Source organism: Macaca mulatta, chromosome 9 (genome assembly GCF_049350105.2).
Source record: "Macaca mulatta isolate MMU2019108-1 chromosome 9, T2T-MMU8v2.0, whole genome shotgun sequence".
NCBI lineage: Eukaryota > Metazoa > Chordata > Mammalia > Primates > Cercopithecidae > Macaca > Macaca mulatta.
The window spans coordinates 144673743-144689435 of NC_133414.1; the positions used below are offsets into that span (position 1 = coordinate 144673743).

Genomic DNA, 15693 nt, shown 5'->3' on the forward strand with positions numbered 1-15693 from the left:
TAAAAAACTTTGTTTTGTTTTGTTTTCTTTTCAAGTCAAGGTCTCAGCTCTGTTGTCCAGGCTGGTGTGCATGGCATGGTCACGGCTCACTGCAGCCTTGACCTTCTGGGCGCAAGTTATCCTCCTGCCTCAGTCTCCCTGAGTGCTGGGATTGCAGGCAGGCACCACCACACCTGGCCGGTTTTAAGTCTGACCCTATATAACTCAAGGAATAGGCCAAAGGCTTCTCTGAAGCACGTTCATCCAGTCACCTTTAACCCCATAGTGTGTGGCAGCACACTCCCGATGTGCATGGTTTGTAAGGTATTTGGAGTTTATGGGCCTGTCTGAACATAACCTTCCCAGATAGCTTTGGATTTGTGTGTTTAGACAGTGAACAGATCCAGGCCGAGGCATTACATTTGGCCCAGATGTCTAAAATAGGCAAGACAAAGCCTTCCTGTGTGTGTGTATATATGTATGTGTGCATTGTGTGTGTATACATGTGTGTGTTTATCTGTGTATGCATGTGCATTTGTGCATGTATGTCACTGTGTGCATGTGTGTATGTGTGCATGTATGTATATGTGTATGTGTGCATGTGTGTGTATGTGGGTCTGTGTGGGTGTGTTTGTGTGTGTGCATGTGTATGTGAATATGTGCTTGAGTTTGTGTGTGTGTGTGTGTGCGCCGTTGTGTGTGGGTCTCTATGCATGTGTGTATGTGAATGTGTGTGTGTGCCGTTGTGTGTGGGTTTGTGTGTGTGTATGTGAATGTGTGTGAGTGTATGTGGGGGTCTCTGTGTGTGCGTGTATGTGTGCATGTGTGTATGTGAGTGTGTGTGTGTAGGGTCTCTGTGTGTGCATGTATGTGTACGTGTGTATGTGAGTGTGTGTGTGTGTGTGAGCCATTTCCTCCTAGTTTTGAGTCTCTTTGAATTGGAGGCTTGTGCGTGGAGGTACCTTCAGGGGAGTCTTGCAGGAGCGAAGACCACTTTGCTCAGTTTTGTAGCCTGGAGCAGTCGTAGACAAGAGAGCCCTGTGGTGGGTCTCAGGGAGGTGTTGTGGCCTCAGGAGTGTTCTCTGGGTGTGACTCACACCTGGCCGCATGTGTGGTTGTCCTTGGTTCTCCAAGGAAACCTGTCAAACTTAAAACAGTTTTAAGACATTAATGTGCTCAATGATGTTCAAATACTTTTGAAAAAATTGGTATGTATGCAAGATATGCACGATCAAACTGACTCCAGAAGAGAGAGAGACACTAAATTGACCAGTTATTAGAAAAAAAAATTAAAACATTGATCCACTTGTCAAAGTTGCTGTCCCAAAAAAGCTCCGTATGTAGTTATTCCCAGAGTGGATTCTACCAAACTGTTGGGGAACATCCGGCCCCAGTTCCCTTTCAGCCAGGCGGCTTCTCAGACAGAAGGAAAGCGCAGGGATGCGGAGGCCGGATAGACGGCGGCACTGGGAAAACAGCTGTGCAGTTGTCTTGCTCCTGCTTGTGAGTGAAACCGTCTCGGCTCAGGACTCAATAGCAAGTCAGCTCGACCCAGTGTGTTCGTAGTAGAAATGTAAGGGTAAGATCATGTTCGGAAAGATTGAGTGATGTAATTCCCTGTTTGCATAAGTTAATAATTCATCAATAGAAGAAACCTTGTTAGGTTATCTCTATAGATGCTGAAAATGTATTTGTTAATATTAAAGGCCTACTTTTGATTGAAAAATGATTATTCTTAATAAAGTTAAAATGTGTATTTCCATAATATGATTTTAAAACACAGAATCAGACATTTCCTCTAGTGTCGGGGACAAGACACCCCATGTAACCACGGTTGTGTAATATAGTTTCAGAAGCTCCTGCTAGTGCAATTAACAATTTAACAAGAGAAAAAATAACGTAAGTATTTAATACCAGAATGGAGAGACGTTACTTGCAAATATGATTGTGCATCTGGAAAACACAAGAATCTGTTGAAAACCTGTAATATACAAGAAAATAATTTAGTAATTAAATGTCATAAAAGTCAGTAGCATTCCTGCGTATCCAAACAGTAAACAGAAAATGAAATGTAGCATTCCTGCGTATCCAAACAGTAAACAGAAAATGAAATACGTAGGCGTACATTGGAGAAATACATTCTCTGTAGGAAGACTGTTACTACAGTTGGGAGGGTGTGGGGGAGGAGAGGAGTAAATTGAAACAATGTGCCTTGTTTGTGAGTGGAAAGACTTAGTGGTTTATGGAGAAATAGTAACTGTTGCTAATCTTGAGCTCTGATCTCTCAGGAGGCACTAACAGGGTATTAGCCTGCATCCTGTCGGCTGCAGTAACAGAACCCCTCATGGACATTGGTGTCATTTGCCCTGGAATGTCTGGAGGAAGGAGGCTCCCGGGTGGGCAAGCAGCTCAGTAATGTCACCAGGACTCAGTTCTTCCCCTGTCTCCATCCTGCTACCCTCCCGTGCAGGTGACACTGCCCTTCTCCGATGCCACTGTCAGATTCTCATCCCACATTCTGCAGAAGCAGGAAGGAAACACGCAAAAATACCCAAACAACCAAAACAAAGTAACTCTTTTCCTTGGGTAACTTTTATTTTATTTATTAATTTTTTGAGATGGGGTCTCACTATGTTGCCCAAGATGGTATTGAACTTCTGGGCTCAAGCACTTCTCCCTTCTCGGCCTCCCAGAGTGCTGGGATTACAGGTGTGAGCTGCTGGGCACAGCTCCTTGGGCAACTTTTAAATACCTTTGTATTGGTGAATAATTTTAGGTTTGGTTCCTGTGTTTCCCCTGATAGGAACATCGTAAATAACCATGCTTCATGTGTCAGAGCCAGGATGGTAACACGGGACACTACTGTTGACCAAACTATAGGCTTTATTTGGGTTTTCCCAGTTTTTCCAACCACTTCCCTTTTCTGCTCCACGTAAACATGTCTGTGGTGAAGATGCGGGGCTCGGTGTGATTTCCAAAGCTGCTTTTGCACCTGTGGCCTGAAGTCCAACTGATTCCAGCTTTTTATTCCAATATCTGGTTATTTAAAACATATTTAATGTTCTCTACATACAAAGCTTATTCAGAAAAGATTTAATGAGAATTATACTGAATTATATGCTCTCCTTTTTGAATGATCATATAACTTAGTGCTTAATTACCACATCTGGCAAAAAAAAAAAAAAAAAAAAAAATGGCTGAGGCCAGGTGCAGTGGCTCACGCCTGTAATCCCAGCACTTTGGGAGGCCGAGGCTGGCGGATCACGACGTCAAGAGATCAAGACCATCCTGGCTAATATAGTGAAACCCCGTCTCTACTAAACACACAAAAAATAGCTGGGCATGGTGGTGCGCGTCTGTAGTCCCAGCTACTCAGGAGGCTGAGTTGGGAGAATTGCTAGAACCTGGGAGGTGGAGGTTGCAGTGAGCCAAGATCATGCCACTGGACTCCAGCCTGGTGACAGAGCAATACTCTGTCTCAAAAAAAAAAAAAAAAAAAAAAAAAAAGACATTTTATTGTCAAAACTATGTAAGTTTACTACATATATTTGCAAAGAGCAATGCAGTGTAGATCACAATATGTTCTTTTTTTTTTTTTTTTTTTTTTTTGAGACGGAGTCTGGCTCTGTCACCCAGGCTGGGGTGCAGTGGCCGGATCTCAGCTCACTGCAAGCTCTGCCTCCCGGGTTTACGCCATTCTCCTGCCTCAGCCTCCGGAGTAGCTGGGACTACAGGCGCCCGCCACCTTGCCTGGCTAGTTTTTTTTTGTATTTTTTTTTAGTAGAGATGGGGTTTCACCGTGTTAGCCAGGATGGTCTCGATCTCCCGACCTAGTGATCCTCCCGTCTCGGCCTCCCAAAGTGCTGGGATTACAGGCTTGAGCCACCACGCCCGGCCCACAATATGTTCTTACTGGCAGTCTTTTTTTTTTTTTTTTTTGAGATGGAGTCTTGCTCTGTCGCCCAGGCTAGAGTGCAATGGCGTGATCTCAGCTCACCACAACCGCTCCCTCTCGGATTCAAGCGATTCTCCTGCCTTAGCCTCTTGAGTAGCTGGAATTACAAGCATGTGCCACCACGCCTGGCTAATTTTTGTATTTTTAGTAGAGACAGGGTTTCTTTGTGTTGGTCTTATTGGTATTCTTTTTTTGAAATTATTTTAAACATTGAACATCTGATTAATTCTAACCATACAGTAGAGAGTGTTAAATTCTTATACTTTCTATGTGTTTTTCTTTTGGATTGTCTATTCTTTTTGGTTAAAAATAATAAAAATGTTATCTCACATGATTTCTTCTATTAATATGAAGCTGACATGGTCTTGTAAATGTTTCTGCATTTTGCTTGGTTTTTTGTTTGTTTGTTTTTGGTTATTTTGAGACAGGGTCTCGCCCTGTTACCCAGGCTGGAGTGCAGTGGTGCAATCAGTACTCACTGCAGCCTCCACTTCCTCCCAGCTCAAGGGATCCTCCCAGCTAAGCCCGGAGTAGCTGGGTTTACAGGAACGTGCCACCATGACTGCCCAGTTTTGTTTATTTTTTGTAGAGATGGGGTCTCAGTATGTGGCCCAGGCTGGTCTCGATCTCCTGAGTGCAAGCGATTCTCTGCTTCAGTTACAGGCATGAGCCACCGCGCTGGGCCCCGACTGTTTTTTTTAATAGAATTTTTAGGAGAGATGGGGTTTCGCCATATTGGCCAGGCTGGTCTCAAACTCCTGACCTCAGGTGATCCACTCCCCTCAGCCTTCCAAAGTGCTGGGATTACAGTAGACGTGAGCCACCGCGCTGGGCCCCCACTGTTTTTAATTGAATTTTTAATAGAGGCAGGGTTTTGCCATATTGGCCAGACGGTCTCGAACTCCTGACCTCAGGTGTTCATCTCAGCCTCCCAAAGTGCTGGGATTACAGGTGTGAGCCCTGCGCTCTGCTGATGTTTTCTTGTTGGTGACTGCACTTTTGCTTTGAGTTGTGAGCTCTCATAGGACCAGATGGCCAGTTGGGCTCACTGTTAACTGTAGCCCTTCTGTGGATGCCCTGTGGGCACCTTTGTATACATCAATTTCATCTCTGGCCCTGGGAAGTGGGAGTTTGGGTGGAGCTGGAGGGTTTTGCTTCTGATTAGGTATGCGGAGTCCCTTTGCAATCCTGTCTAGGGAGGGGAGAAGAGGGTGGGAAGGCTTCTCTAGCGGTCACTGGGTCCTCAGACCCCTGCTGGCCTGGTGCTGCTGCTGGTGTTGACCACAGGCAGACTCACGGGAGAACTGGGCAGCTTGGCCACTGAATCTTCATTGTGGTTGTTTGCTTTGAATATTTCATTTTCAACTCTTGTGTTTCTAAGTTCTAAAACACTTGGGTTTTTTTTTCTCTCTCTCTTTTTTAAGAATTTTAGTGCACCGACAATAAAACCAAGGGACTAAGTGAGCCATTTGGAAGTGGTGGTAACTGTGTAGGCTGGGGACACCCATACGGTGGTGACATTTCTGGGTGACTGGCTGGTGCTGGGTGTTTCTGGGCTGCTGGGACAGCGGGAGGTGGGTGTCCTGTGCCAGTGAGCTTCGTGCTGCGACGTGGACAGAGGGCCGTCCTTCCAGCTGCTGCTGCTCTCAGGTCGCCTCTCATCGGCACAGTGGCGCATCACACGGCAGCAGCCTGCCTGGCTCTCCTGGTGGGCAGGGGCTGAGGGATGAAAACGCACTCCCTCCCCCACCGCAGCCTACTCCAGTGGGTTCGGGGGGTTGGAACATTCTCCAAACCCCTCCTGCTGCCTGGCCAGGTCCAGCTGGGCACAGTGCATGCCTACCTGCTGGGCCCTCCTCACTGTGGGCTCAGTCCTGGGCCCTTTGGGCACCTTCCCTGGCCCTGACAGCAGCTACCTGGGAATGCAGCATGAGGCAGGTGTCTTTTGCTGAATGAGGTGAACGGCAAGAGGGAGAAAAGGAGAGAGATCGCATAGCAAAGCAGAGGCCAGAGGCTCCTGCTGAGCAGAGAAGGGCCATTGGCGCAAAGACACACCCATCCCTCATCACACTGCTGGGACCTGCCCCTGCCCGCCCTCTCTGCTGGCACGCTGGGCTCTGCCACATGGGCCTGCCTGGGCCTTGTCCTCCCCAGCTGCAGGGAAGGGCTTCTTTCAGTTCCCTTTGGGTGAACGCAGAGGCCCAGCTCCTGCCACCCACCTGAGGCCCTGCCGCTGTGTGTGGTTCACTCAGGACCACTGATAATCAAAACCACCAACTTCGGCCTACACAGAGCTGTTAAGGAGCTTAGCTAAATTTTAAAAAAGTGCAGCTGATATTTATGTCCTTTATGTGCCAGATAGTGCCGTAAGGGTGTGGTGTGTCTCTAGGTATGTCAGCCCTGACGTTTGTGCTGTAAGGACCCGGACTGTCTGCAGGCAGACCTGTCATCCCCGCAGCCCTGATGCCTGTGCTGTGTTGCTCCGTTGCACAGATGGAAACACAGGGGCCAGCGAGTGAGCAGCCAGTGTGAGGCCCTGAGGTAGCAGGTGGAGGGGCAGGGCATGAACTGAGCTGGGGCTGGCTCTGGCATCTGAGCTTGTTAACGACTGACTGGGCTGGAGGCAGAGTGGGCTGCACCCTGACCGCCACCTTGGCCTCCCACTGCTGTGCCCCCGTCTCACTGTTGCCTGTGGTGCCTCCTGACTAGAAGAGACCTCAGGCCTGCTGAGCAGCAGCACGGGACGAGCCTGCAGAGCCCTCTTGGGACGCACACACTGGGGATTTGACAGCTCGTGTCTGGCACCACAGATAGTCTAGGAAAAGGTGACTCATCCAAGAGCCTGGCCGGAAACCCACAGGGTATTGGCCCAGGTGTGCTGGGAGGCTGGCCGGAGGGACCGTTGTGATACTCAGAGGAAAACACCCGTGGCCCATGGTGGGGCCTTCAGAAGAAAGTTGGAGTTTCTCAGCTGGCAAGATGCCCCTGGTGTGGGGCCCTCACCTTCTGGACCAGATGCCTTCCCTGAGCTGCTGTTTTGCAGGGAGGTGCCTGAGCTGAGCAGCTCCCCTGGGTGGAGTCATGGTTTCTGGGGGTGGGGCCTCGCGCAGGGCTGTGCTGGTGCCCTCATGGGGGAGAAGGAGGCTGAGGCTGCTTTCGTTGTGAAGCAGCGGGACCCAGGGCTCTTGGTGGGGCTGTGCTGTTCGCTCTTTTTCAAGTGTCTGGCCCTTGGGAAGTGTTTGTGGTGTTGCTGGTTCTCATGCCGTAGTCCTGATAATGGGCTTGTTCTGGCTCGTTCTGGCTTTACTCAATAGCGTTTGCAACAGGACAGGATTCAGAGGACACTGTTGCTGAGGGAAAGCCTGTGCCACTTCACCTGGTGTTGCTTCTGGCCCTGCCTCTGCTGGGCGTCTGTCTGCAGGGTGCCTTGCAGTGTTTCCCTTGCTCTGCTGATCACTGAAATGCAAGACCTGGGTCTCTGGAATCCCAGCAAAAGTGCTTGTTTAAAGAAACATCAGCTCAGTTTATTTCATGCACAGCTACTTTTTGCAGATACTGAGGTTTTGTTGAGATGTTGGCGTGTGCGTGCTTGTGACATTTTGTTGAGATGTTGGCGTGTGCGTGCTTGTGACATTTTGAGATGTTGGCGTGTGCGTGCTTGTGACATTTTGTTGAGATGTTGGCGTGTGCGTGCTTGTGACATTTTGTTGAGATGTTGGCGCGTGCGGGCTGCGTGAGGTTGTGTTGAGATGTTGGCGTGTGCGTGCTGCGTGACATTTTGTTGATGTTGGTGTGTGCGTGCTTGTGACATTTTGTTGAGATGTTGGCGTGTGCGTGCTTGTGACATTTTGTTGAGATATTGGCGTGTGCGTGCTTGTGACATTTTGTTGAGATGTTGGCGTGTGCGTGCTTGTGACATTTTGTTGAGATGTTGGCGTGTGCGTGCTTGTGACATTTTGTTGAGATGTTGGCGTGTGCGTGCTTGTGACATTTTGAGATGTTGGCGTGTGCGTGCTTGTGACATTTTGTTGAGATGTTGGCGTGTGCGTGCTTGTGACATTTTGTTGAGATGTTGGGGTGTGCGTGCTTGTGACATTTTGTTGAGATGTTGGCGTGTGCGTGCTTGTGACATTTTGTTGAGATGTTGGCGTGTGCGTGCTGCGTGAGGTTGTGTTGAGATGTTGGCGTGTGCGTGCTTGTGACATTTTGTTGAGATATTGGCGTGTGCGTGCTTGTGACATTTTGTTGAGATATTGGCGTGTGCGTGCTTGTGACATTTTGTTGAGATGTTGGCGTGTGCGTGCTGCGTGAGGTTGTGTTGAGATGTTGGCGTGTGCGTGCTTGTGACATTTTGTTGATGTTGGCGTGTGCGTGCTTGTGACATTTTGTTGATGTTGGCGTGTGCGTGCTTGTGACATTTTGTTGAGATATTGGCGTGTGCGGGCTGCGTGAGGTTGTGTTGAGATGTTGGCGTGTGCGTGCTGCGTGACATTTTGTTGAGATGGGGTGTGCGTGCTTGTGACATTTTGTTGAGATGTTGGCGTGTGCGTGCTTGTGACATTTTGTTGAGATGTTGGCGTGTGCGGGCTGCGTGAGGTTGTGTTGAGATGTTGGCGTGTGCGGGCTGCGTGAGGTTGTGTTGAGATGTTGGCGTGTGCGTGCTGCATGACATTTTGTTGAGATGTTGGCGTGTGCGGGCTGCGTGAGGTTGTGTTGAGATGTTGGCGTGTGCGTGCTGCGTGAGGTTGTGTTGAGATGTTGGCGTGTGCGTGCTGCGTGACATTTTGTTGAGATGTTGGCGTGTGCGGGCTGCGTGAGGTTGTGTTGAGATGTTGGCGTGTGCGTGCTGCGTGAGGTTGTGTTGAGATGTTGGCGTGTGCGGGCTGCGTGAGGTTGTGTTGAGATGTTGGCGTGTGCGGGCTGCGTGACATTTTGTTGAGATGTTGGCGTGTGCGGGCTGCGTGAGGTTGTGTTGAGATGTTGGCGTGTGCATGCTGCGTGAGGTTGTGTTGAGATGTTGGCGTGTGCGGGCTGCGTGAGGTTGTGTTGAGATGTTGGCGTGTGCGGGCTGCGTGACATTTTGTTGAGATGTTGGCGTGTGCAGGCTGCGTGAGGCTGTGTTGAGATGTTGGCGTGTGCGGGCTGCGTGAGGTTGTGTTGAGATGTTGGCGTGTGCGGGCTGCGTGAGGTTGTGTTGAGATGTTGGCGTGTGCGGGCTGCGTGAGGTTGTGTTGAGATGTTGGCGTGTGCGGGCTGCGTGACATTTTGTTGAGATGTTGGCGTGTGCGGGCTGCGTGAGGCTGTGTTGAGATGTTGGCGTGTGCGGGCTGCGTGAGGCTGTGTTGAGATGTTGGCGTGTGCGTGCTGCGTGAGGTTGTGTTGAGATGTTGGCGTGTGCGGGCTGCGTGAGGTTGTGTTGAGATGTTGGCGTGTGCGGGCTGCGTGAGGTTGTGTTGAGATGTTGGCGTGTGCGGGCTGCGTGAGGTTGTGTTGAGATGTTGGCGTGTGCGGGCTGCGTGAGGTTGTGTTGAGATGTTGGCGTGTGCGGGCTGCGTGAGGGCCGGCCTTTTTTCTGTTTACTGATGACTCCCGGGCCTCACACAGGGAGGGATGAACAAAGGTCTTAGGGAGGGTGTTTTTCTCTTTATTTTATTTTATTTTTGTAGAGATGGGGTCTCAGTATGTTTTTGTTTTTGTTTTTGTTTTTTGAGATGGAGTCTCACTCTGTTGCCCAGGCTGGAGTGCAGTGGCGCGATCTCAGCTCACTGCAACCTCCGCCTCCTGGGTTCAAGCCATTCTCCTGCCTCAGCCTCCTGAGTAGCTGAAGGGTGTTTTAAAAGGCCTGGAATGCGGTTCCAGGAGGACCTTCCAGGAGCTCTGGGGAAGGGCTTATCCTTGTTGCTGGGCCTTGGGGCATGAGGCAGCTGGGAGGCAGGGACTTCTGGTGGTGAGGAGGCGTCTAGCCTGGAAGCCTGCAGCCCAACTGAGGATAGAAACGCAAAGCACACCTCAGCATTTGGTCTGCGGAGTCCTCCCGGGAGCTCCGGATTTGGGGTGTCCGTGGAAAACACATGATGCCAGGTCCACAGGGTGACAGGTGACAGGTGACCCAGCCCTCAGGCTCCCTGTCCAGACACTGGGACTCTGTGTTGAATGCTGCATTCTTCCTCTGCAGGCTGGTGTTTGCACCAAACACCGGCCCGGACATGTGGCCAGCTCTGACCTGTGTGCTGAAGGGTGGCAGCCTGATGCCTGCCTGCTTTTGGCATTTGGATGACACCTGGTTTCTGCCTGAGGGAGGGGTTAGTCCTCTTGCCTGACGCGTAGCTCCCAGAAAGGCTTGTGCAGAGCTGACGCGTGGCTAGCCTTCTCCCAGCCCCCTGCAGCTCATGGGGTCAGGATGAGAGGGAAGTACAGGCTGAGGCACCAGGCACCACCGGGGCCCGCACGTCACTGTCAGTCTGGCTAAACATAAAATTAGTAACCAAACCGATCTAACCACATTCACAATCATTTGGAAACTGGTAAAAAGGGGAAAGCAATGAGCACTATCCTACTTCCCTAACCAAACCACAGGCAGTGGAGCCATTTATTTCTCGGCTTCTCTGTGGAAGTGCGTTTATTTGAAACCCGTAAGCAGTGTTTATCTTGGCGAGGAGGAATCCTGCACCAACTCAGACGAGGAGCTCCTGACGCCTCAGCACCTGGCCCTCAGGACAGCCTTTCCCCAGTTCCCTGTGTCCCTCTGGCCGTGGGCTCCCGCGTGGTGTGTGCGGCGCAGGGCCCTGGCAGTGGGGAGTGTGTGGTCCCCTAGTGACAGCGCCTGTCCTGTGGCTGTTTTCTTTCTTTATAATTGTTTGCTTCTCACACTCCCTGCGGAAGGATCTGCTTGACACCACTAACATCACGGCTGTTGTGGACTGTGGAGCCGGTGGCTCCCCTCTCCTCCTGAACCACGAGTACTTTCTGGGGAAATGATTTCACCCACTGCCCCCTGCCCACATCCCTCCACCACAGATGCCACCTGACCTGCAGCCATCCGCTGGGCTGCTGTGGCTCCTTGGTGACTGGACTCTGCCCTTCCCTGCTGGTGTGTGTGCTGAGCCTCTGAGACCACAGCCCAGCCCTGGGCCCTCGCTGTGCAGGTCAGGCTCCAGGTTGAGGCCAGGTGAGGGAGCCGTGGTCCAGGGCTGTGGCTGTGCCTCTCTCCAGCTCTCTTGCCAGAGGTTGGAGGTGCTGGTGTCCCCCTCCTGCCCCCAGGACAGCACTTCTCTGTCTGCTTCCTGAGGCTCACAGCACTGCTCCTGTCTGCAGCGGGGAGAGTATGGAGAGGTTCAGAATGCGGCCTTGGACAGGTGTTGGGCGGCACCCCTGAGCGGGTTTTCCTTTCAGGTGTGGGGCTGCAGGTTCTAGTGGGTTCTTGACACGGCCTTGGCCCTGGGTGGAAAGAGAGAGAGAATCTAGCCTTGGGCTAGATTTAGATTTAGATCTAGAATCTAGAGAATCTAGACAGGCTCCCTGAGGCCTGTCCCCAGTCTGCATCCCCCGCTGCATCCACCATCTCTGGGGCCTAACCTGCACATGATATCATTCATTACCTTTTCTCCCAACCAGCTAACAGGATGCAAATGAGAGTGTTCTAAATGATCTTGGAACACAAACTTGCATACGTTACTTTTAAGCATTAAATATTTACCTTCTTAAATAAACGGTTGTCACCTCATTTTACCTTCTGAATTAAGCAGATCTGTGATGCACCCAGCGTCTTGCCTTTGCTGACCAACCACAGACCCTTGGAGAGTCCGCAGCTGGGATGGGGAGCCGAGGGTCCCACCCAGACTCGCACCCCAGAACCCGGGTTTTTGAGTGATGACTGATGACAGCCACCGGGACATGCTCTGCCATTGTCTGCCCTGTTCCCAAAATGCTGGTCAGACTTGCTGAATTGCCATGAGCCCAGTGGTGGGCTGAGTGCCACGGTTTGAATGCACTTGTGGTGCCTCTGACCCATGGAGAGAGGGCTTGTGCTGGGCTCCAGAAAACTCTGAGGGGCCTCTGGAAGGTGGCAGGGCTGTGGGGAAGGGGTTTTGACTGAGGCTCAGCAGAATGAAGGGCCAGGAGTGGAGGGGGCAGAGGGACCCCCAGGCAGGGCCGCTGCACCTGGAGAGAAGCTGGCAGGCAAAGACTGGGCCGTGGCACCCCAAGTGCGTGCGGATCGGCCCCGCCCTGGTGAATCGCGTTCTGTTGTCCTGTCTGCTCCTAAGCATTTCAGGACGGGACTCTGATCATCCTCCAAGCCGGCCTGCATATCCTAGTTGGTATCTGAGTTAACTTTACACAGGAGATGTGGGGTCAAAAGGTGGTGGGATACTTGGCATGGGAGATGTGGGAATGGAGGTTTACCTGGCATCTCTCAGGCGGCGTTCCTGTGTCTATGAGTTTTGTTCACATGTTTATCTCAGGCTGCGCATGGCTGGCCCCGGGCCAGGGAATGGGACAGGGCCATGGAAACAGTGGGCCCCTGCTGTCTTGAGGCCCACGTTTTAGTGGCCCTCAGGGAGGGGCCTGAGCCCCCCAATGGGGTCAGGTGGAAAGTGGCAGCTCTTGGAGGTGATACTGAGACCCTTGGAGGTGACACTGAGACCCCTGGAGGTGACACTGAGACCCTTGGAGGTGACATTGAGACACAAAGAAGGACAGGAGGGCCCCTGAGGAGATGGATGAGGTGAGAAAGTACAGCCAGCATGTCTGTCTCAGGGAGGCATCGGGTGTTGTGGGCAGTGGTGGTTCGTGGCATCCTAGTGGCCTCTCCTGGTCGCTGGACAGCAGCCTGTCGCCCATGGGCAGTGCTCTCGGTTCCAGCCTCGTTGGTTACTCGGCAGCCATCAGACTCCTGGTTTGAGAGGGGAGCGTGGGCTTCCTGTCCTCAAGGGGTTCAGCTGTGCCATTTGGGGGTGCTCCATGAAGCTGGTAGCTGAACAGCCCTGATACTGGTATTTCTTGGGTTATTTTAGTAGTGGGCGTGTTTGCTAAATGTCAGCAATTTGGCCTCACTCAAAATTTGTTTTGAGATTAAGCTCAATATTGAACTTGCATTGAATGAAGTAAACCAGAATTCTAAAATTAACATGTGAGGGGAAGTTATTTCACCATTGGGAGGTTATTATGCTCTCTACAGAAAGAGTTGCAGAACTTCGATATGACAATAAAAATGAGCCATCTCCTTTTTTCTGTCTGGTTTTAGTTCAGTGCCGTATAAACCTGGGCATTGAAGGTTCAAGGGTCCAGCTGCTCCACCTCCACCCTTGTGGCTGTGTGGTGTTCTGTCTATGGTGGTCCTTGTAGCACAAACCAGAGCCTTATCAGAGACCCTGGTTCTCTCCGCTGGGTGCATGTGGAGCACCTCGGGCAGCATTCAGTGCCCACTCTGCATGCCACCCCTGTGCCAGTCCCCAGCAGGTGAAGGTGAGCAAGACCTTGCGCTGGAGCAGCTCTGTTAGGAGAGTGTGCGGGGCATGTCACCCAGGAAAGTATGCGGGGGCTAGAGCAGCTCTGTTAGGAGAGTGTGCGGGGTGTGTCACCCAGGAAAGTATGCGGGGGCTGGAGCAGCTCTGTTAGGAGAGTGTGCGGGGTGTGTCACCCAGGAGAGTGTGCGGGGGCTGGAGCAGCTCTGTTAGGAGAGTGCACGGGGCGTCGCACCCAGGAGAGTGTGTGGGGGCTGGTCTGCGCTCCAGGGGAGGGGAGTGTGTGGGGGCTGGGTCTGAGCTTCAGGACACCCAGAAGAGTATGTGGGGGCTGGGTCCAGGCTCCAGGACACCAGGAGAGTGTGCAGGGGCTGGGTCCAGGCTCCAGGAGAGGAGAGGAGACTCTCAGCGGTGGGGCAGGTCAGGCTGAGGGAGCCCCAGGGAATGGCATGGTGGCTGGAGTGAGTGCCAGCAGAGGGGCTGCGACCATAGCCTTGGGGAGGGTGGTAGGCACTGCAGGGGCGCTCAGCCCACCTGCCTTCTGTGGTGCAGGGTAGAGCTCGTGCCTAGCAGGCTCTGGGTTTAAGTGTGCTGGAGCTGCCTCTTATCCACCCTAGGGAAGCTGCTCATCCTCTTGTGCCTTGGTTTCCACACCTGTATGGTTGGGCTGGTTGCGGTGGTGTAGGAAGGAGCCTGATGCCCGTTCATGCGGCTCAAGGCTGGTGCGTGCCAGGCAGCTGTGAAATGAGCTGCGCTTCTGAGTGGCAGGGATGCAGAGCCGCGTCAGTTGCGGAGGTGGGGAGAGGAGAGTGTGGGGGAGGGTGGAGGTGGAGCCTGTGGGCCGGTGATGGAGGGGACTGTGGGGTGGGGTGGCGAGTGGGGCTCCTGGTGTCTGGGGCCGTAGCTGTGGGTGGCTGTCATGCCCCTGAGTGAGGCTTACTTGCTGGGAAGTGAGGGCGTGAATGCTGTTTTCCTCCTTTTGAGTCCCCCGCCCCAGCACTGTGGTGGAAGCAGCTGCACCGGTGGCTCTGGTGGGAGCAGTGCGGGTGTGGGATTGTGCAGGGCAGGCAAGAGGCAGAGAGGGGCTGGAGCCAAGGAGTGGGCTCTGGGCATCCCGATGGCCTGTGTGAGGATGAACTGGGCTGGTGCTTGCTGTGGGCCAGGGACACTAGAAGGGTGAGCTCCATTCTCCAGGGAGCTCTGTCTGTGTCCAGAGGTGCTTCTGGGGCTGGCTCCAGCCTTGCCCTGCAGTGGTGGGGCCCACTTCCCCAGCCGTCCTGCCCTGTCCCTTTGCTGTAGGTGGGGACTCAGTGAGGCTGGAAGATGATACTCCCGTGCTGCCCAGGGCCAGCCTCCCATAGCGATTGATGGGGTGAAGGAGAGGAGAAGCCCGGAAGATTCAGCAGGTGTTTAGTTCACAGGGCCCTATTTTTTTCTGACCCCTGCTTCGTCGTCCACCTGCCTTTCCATGGCGTCTGGTTCTTGGTGCTCCCCTTTTGCAAACCTGAAGCTCGGCCACCATGCCTGGCCTGTTTTAAAAAAATTTTTTTTTTTTTTCATGGAGATGGAGTCTTGCCATCTTGCCCAGGCTGGTGCACTCCCGATACTGGAGTGGAGTCTGCCCCCGGGTTGTGGCCCACCTTTCTCCCACTGCTGGCAGGGGCTTTGCTGCAGCTCCCAGGGCTGAGTTTTCATTGAATAATCTGCCCAGAAGATTCCAGGGGCTGCATCTCGGTGGTTTGAGAGTAGAATTCTTTGGCAACTTGCAGTGTGTTGTGTTGAAGAAGGAAAAGAAAGCCTGCTGGGTCGCTGATATAGTTTGGCTCCGTGTCCCCACCCAAATCTCATGTCGAATTGTAACCCCAGTGTTGGGGGAGGAACCTGGTGGGAGGTGATCGGATCCTGGGGGCCGATTTCTCCCTTACTGTTCTCGTGATAGTGAGTTCTCGTGAGATCTGGTTGTTTAAAAGTGGGTGGCACTTCCCCTTTCGCACTCTATCCCCTGCTGCACCATGCTGAGGCGTGCTGGCTTCCTCTTCGCCTTCTGCCATGATTGTAAGTTTCCCGAGGCCTCCCAGCCATGCTTCCTGTAAAGACTGTGGAACTGTGCGTCAGTTCAACCTCTATTCTCCATGAATTACCCAGTCTCAGGTATGTCTTCATAGCCGTGTGAGAACAGACTAATACTGTCCTGGAATTGGCCATGCTTAGGGGAAAAAGTCACAGGAAGAGCCCTAGAGATCATCAACTTCAGCCCTTTTATTTTTAATTCTTAAAGACTTATGTGAGATTGTT

At 52.3% G+C, this 15693-nt stretch overlaps 1 protein-coding gene across 3 annotated transcripts in view; it reads left to right on the forward strand.

The window, feature by feature from the left end:
- Positions 1 to 15693, forward strand: part of INPP5A (inositol polyphosphate-5-phosphatase A) — a 249651-nt gene that overhangs the window by 25611 nt on the left and 208347 nt on the right. Inside the window, exon 1 of one of the 3 annotated variants that reach the window (XM_077947897.1) lies at positions 15391 to 15549. The exons of the other annotated variants lie outside the window; for them this stretch is intronic. The gene's annotated coding sequence lies outside the window, so the exon portion shown is untranslated. Of the gene's footprint in view, positions 1 to 15390; positions 15550 to 15693 lie in introns of those variants that run through there. 3 annotated transcript variants of the gene reach the window in all.